At 51.0% G+C, this 5378-nt stretch overlaps 1 pseudogene; it reads right to left on the reverse strand.

Moving 5' to 3' along the window:
• Positions 1-769: 769 nt before the first annotated feature.
• On the reverse strand, positions 770-5071 carry LOC103132448 (uncharacterized; annotated as a pseudogene).
• Positions 5072-5378: the final 307 nt, after the last annotated feature.

Here is a 5378-nt window from a genome sequence, read left to right on the forward strand (position 1 = left end):
GCCAAAGGATGTGGGTGGAGAAGGGGAGGTGGTGGGTTGAACGCAGCTGGGAAGCGCTGACGGCTTGGGTGTGGATCCTTTTATGCAGAGCCTGATTGCTGATTGAACGCGCCGGGTGAGGTCCAGCGCTGAGGTCGGAGATGAGCATGATGTCGATGGACGAACAGAGGGGGCAGAGTCTTCCAGCCTGAACTTCCGCTTTAGCTCCATTTCAATCTGGAAAGACTCAGACGGACAAAAGGGGAACAATTAAAAGATTTAATGACAGGAATGAACAGTTCTTTGGCACTCGGGGCACTCAGCTGATTTGAGCTGAGATTTGATGTGAACTCAATGAACATCCCGATATCCGATTAGGGATGCTCTCCCCCAAAAAGGGGCTGAGGCCGGGGCCGAGGCCCGAAGAAAGGTGAGACCTAAAACTTGAGTGCAGACTTGGGGATGCAGGGAGAGTAGAACAGTACGGTTTGACAACCGATGGAGTGCAGAAGACTAGAGGGTGAGAAGCTGGTAGGAGGATTCACATTTCATAGATAGGGGGGTTTTCATGAGATCCTGATGCCCATTCGAAGAATGAAGGCCTGCTAAGAGAGGGCCGAAATACCAGGCAAGAGAGTGAAGGATAGTTGAAGGCACGGAGCCGGGCAGGAGATGTGATCAATTAGGGACACAAAACAACTGGAGAAAGGCTGGAGGATAGGTGCCTGCTGAAAGGGAACCACGTTGAAGAGTATGAGGGCAAAAGAAAACAACTGAGACATGGACTGACAATGAGAGACAGGCTAGGACATGGGCCGGCTGCAGGGACTGAGAGACAGGCAAGGACATGGGCCGGCTGCAGGGGCTGTGCGACGCCGGGACATGGGCCGGCTGCAGGGGCTGAGCGACGCCGGGACATGGGCTGGCTGCAGGGGCTGAGCATCGCCGGGGCAGATCGCGGGAAAAGAATGCGTGACTCAGGAGAGAAAAGACCAACCACCACCAGCAAAATGTGCAGTGCTTACCTAGGCACTGAGGAAGCGCTGGGCTGACAGAACGGTTGAGATGTCTGGACGGATATAAGAGGAGAAAGCTGACGACGACCACCGGCCAAGTTGCTGGAGAGATGACGTTGGGATGCCTTGTGCAGCTGCAGATGTAGCTGCCCCTATCCTGAATGAGTGGCCCGAGAATTGGTAGGGAGAGGCCACATACGGCTAATAGAAGCCTCAGGTGTTTGAGAAACCAGGAGGCGGACATGATGCACCCTTCCGGGGTTAGAAAGAGGATCGGGAGCGAACCTTAGTTTATGCCTTAAGAGAGCAAACTTGAACATGGCTAGATAAGGGCAGAACGGACCATTATTACAGGCCACAATGATGGTACAAGCGCCTTTAGTTTTGGAGTGCTTAAGAGATAAACTGTAGAAGTCAGAGTGGAAACTAAGTTCGGAAACCGCNGCTGCTGGGGCTGAGCGACACCGGGACATGGGCCGGCTGCTGGGGCTTGAGCGACGCCGGGACATTGGCCGGTTGCAAGGGCAAAACAACGTTGGGGCAGATCGCGGGAAAAGAATGCGTGACTCAGGAGAGAAAAGACCAACCACCACCAGCGGTAAGCAGTGCAGTGCTTACCTAGGCACTGAGGAAGCGCTGGGCTGACAGAACGGTTGAGATGTCTGGACGGATATAAGAGGAGAAAGCTGACGATGACCACCGGCCGAGTTGCTGGAGAGATGATGTTGGGATGCCTTGTGCAGCTGCAGATGTAGCTGCCCCTATCCTGAATGGTGGCCCGAGAACTGGTATGGAAAGAGGCCACATACGGGTAATAGAAGCCTCAGGTGTTTGAGAAACCAGGAGGCAGACATGATGCACCCTTCTGGGGTTAGAAAGAGAGGATAGGGAGCGAACCTTAGTTTATGCCTTAAGAGAGCAAACTTGAACATGGCTAGATAAGGGCAGAATGGACCATTATTACGGGCCACAATGATGGTACAAGCGCCTTTAGTTTTGGAGTGCTTAAGAGATAAACTGTAGAAGTCAGAGTGGAAACTAAGTTCGGAAACCGCCAGGCCTCGAGAAGAATTGAAGGTGTTAGGAGACGTGAACTCCCCCAAACGGAGGAGACCGTAAAAAGCTAGAAGAAAGGTGCTTGAAAGGAGGCTCTTAAGATATGGGGAATAGGAACTGCAACTGAGGGTACTGAGTATATCAACAAGGATAGGAAAGGTAATCGGTTTCCTGAAATCGGGAGTAGTGGGGCGAGTATTGTGAATACCCTTCAGAAGAAGCTTGATAATCGGGTTCGAAAACAAACTACGAGTAGGGGAAGGCTGGTGAAGCAGAGAGAAAAAGTTAATTCCGGCAACTAAACTGCGAATATACGATGGTGACAGATTAAGATTGTCAAAACAATGGGTGATAAATGCAACGACCATGCTAACTAGGACAGGGAAAAGGGGGGTCCTATGAAAAGAACAGAATTTGGCGAACTTGTGCCAAGCAAAAGTGTAAGATTTGAACATGGATGGGGCGAGGCCAGCTGAGAGGTAACGTTTAGCTGACTGGAGCAGAGGTAGGAGAGATGGGGAGATTAATTCAGTGGGAGGTTCTTGAGGGGGGAAATTGGGGAAATTGGCGTTGGGAAGAGGTCGGCTGCAGGACAGAGACGACGGAATATCTGAAATTGAAGGCGAGACAGAGCATGAGCAATGGCGTTAGAATGACCCGGAACATGACGCGCAGAAAGCATGAAGTTGTTAATCACGGACTGCCAAGTAATACGTCGCAAAAACGGCATGATTGATTTAGAGGAGGATCGGCCTTTGTTAATGGCTTCGACGACTGCGGGATTATCATAGAAGGCTACAATGCGCCTGCGTTTCCACCGCTTCCCCCAGAGGCAGCAAGCTACGGCAACAGGGATAATTTCATAAAACGCGGACGACTGACTGAGGAAACGAAGAGGGCCATTTCTCCGCAAACCAGCTGCCCTGGAAGAACCCCCTGAACCCCAAGGACGGGGCGGCATCGGTAAAAAACTGAATGGAATCTGATGAGTGAATAACGTCGTCATAGAAAAAGAGATGCCATTCCATGAGTTGAGAAAAGTGGACCAGAACACAAGATCAGATCGGCAGCCGTCATCTAAAATGACCTGATCCTGTAAACCGGGGGCCGAATTAGCTAGGTCGAGCAGCCTAGAAACGAAGGAGTGCCCTTGGGAAATTATGTGCATGGCAAAGTTAAGATGCCCGAGAAGGGAGAGAAGCTCGCGCTTGGAAATGGCCAGGGGAGGAAAGGTAACTTTGCGAGATGTCGCGGATGCGAGACAATTTATCAGCAGGCAACGAGGCTACCATTTTGACGGAATCTAAGGTGATGCCCAGAAATTGCAGCCGAGTAGACGGACCGACAGTTTTTTTCCTCGGGGAGGGGAACGCCGATGCGGCTAAAAAGTCTCTTCAGTTTAGATAGAGAGTGCGAAGAGGGAGAGGGTGGATCGATGAGCAGAAAATCATCGAGAAGATGAAGCACGGAGGGAAGTTTGATGACGTTCAACAGGATCCAGCAGAGCGCTTCAGATAATGCATTGAAGATGCTGGGGCTACTCCTACACCCGAAGGTCAGACGCACGAAGAAATAGAAGCTAGTGTCCCATTTTGCGCCCAGAAGATGCCACTGAGAGGGATGCACAGGCATGACTTTGAAAGCGTTGGTGATGTCAGCTTTGGCCAGCCACGCGCCAGTACCGGCCGTTTTAATCAGAGCTATGGCGTGGTCTACTGTCGTGTAACACAGAGAAAAGGGTGGCTTTTGGAATGAGACTAATACTGAGGTGAGAACCACTATGAGGTGCGGAAAGATCTAAAATTAGACGTTTCTTCCCTGAATATTTTCGGATTGCGACTCCCAAAGGGTTGACATGAAAGAGAGGAAAGGGGGGTGGGAAACACAAGGACCGATGACGTAGCCCTTAGAAACTTCTTTCTGCAATAACTGAGCTACAGCGTTTGGATCGTGCAGTGCTGATTGCAAGTTTGGGATGACCAGAGAAGAAACGGGGGGCTGGGGTAGACCTATAAGGAAACCTTGAGAGAAGCCAGTGATCAGAAAATTAACGAATGTGCGATCGGGGTGGTGGGTTAACAAGAAGGCCAATTCGGGAATGTTAATGGGGTAGAGAGAAAGCGAGAGACTAATTCCTGAAACGTTGACTGTTGCTTCTGGGGAAGGTGCGGCGGGGGCAGACAGATTTGGGGTGGGCGTCTTTGCAGAAGCTACATACATGAAGAAAGGCACAGTTAGGAAAGGAGCAGACGCTTTCATTAAAGTTATTACAGATAGGCATGTTATTAAATACTTGAACCTGTCTGCCTTGATGGTCGAGCGGGACAGCTTTCAGGAACGGTTGCGAAGGGACGGAGACGGGAGGACCGGGCTTGAAAGGGAGGGAGGGGCAAAAAGCACTCTGATGACCCGGTACTCCGCATAGGTGACAAGAAGCGGCTTGAGTGAGCATTACAAGAATTTCCATATCTAAAATGGACCAATTGAGAATCTGACCGGAGCGAGAAAGAACGGCAGCAGCTTTAGTGGCAAAAGCTTTATGATATTGATAAAAAAGGGACCGGCCATATTGCAAATGAAGATCAGCGATCAAAGCCAGGTAGGAGTCTAATTCAATCCTGCGGTCAGGATAAACAGAACAAATGACGTCCCTGAATACGCTAAAGACTGCCACGAACTGACCGATAGACAGATCCTTTGCCAGGCCGGGATCAGAGGATTTAATGATGGCAGAAAATTGGTCCAAAGAAGCGATGCTGTGATCAACAGCTGGGGATGGCAGGAAGATAGAGGCTAAATTAACATATTGACCTTGAAGAATCTTAGAGCGGAGACGAGGGGAAATGTTTGAGTACTGAGGCGTATATGCGGCGCCTGTTAAAGGGAGGAAGAGGTCGGGAGAAACAGTCAGCACAGCATGTGAAAGAAAAGAGGGTAGGCTTACCAGAAGCGGGTAGAGGATGGGCGTTGGCAAAGGTGAACGCTGGCGGAGGGAGACCGGCTACGGGCAGGAGGGGCATCGAAGCTGATGCGACGCCACTGGAAGCGTTCTGATGTAGCAGGACAGATAACGATGAGATGGAATGTTGCAGAGAGTCCATGGAGGCGACGAGCGAAGACGGAGGAGGGCGCTCCTGGTTCCGAGAGGGAGGGAGAAGGGAAGGTCCATGGCTTGAGGGAGCTGGCTGTAGAGGCGCAGGACACGGCACTGACGCAGATGAAGGTCCGGGAAAACAAACATCCATTCGGGTGGAATGAGGGCGAGCCTTGCGTCGTTTGGCGGGGGGAGCAGAGGATTTATGAGATATTTTCCCGTAGACCGGAGGT

Source organism: Poecilia formosa, unplaced genomic scaffold, assembly GCF_000485575.1.
Source record: "Poecilia formosa unplaced genomic scaffold, Poecilia_formosa-5.1.2 Scaffold1060, whole genome shotgun sequence".
Lineage (NCBI taxonomy): Eukaryota > Metazoa > Chordata > Actinopteri > Cyprinodontiformes > Poeciliidae > Poecilia > Poecilia formosa.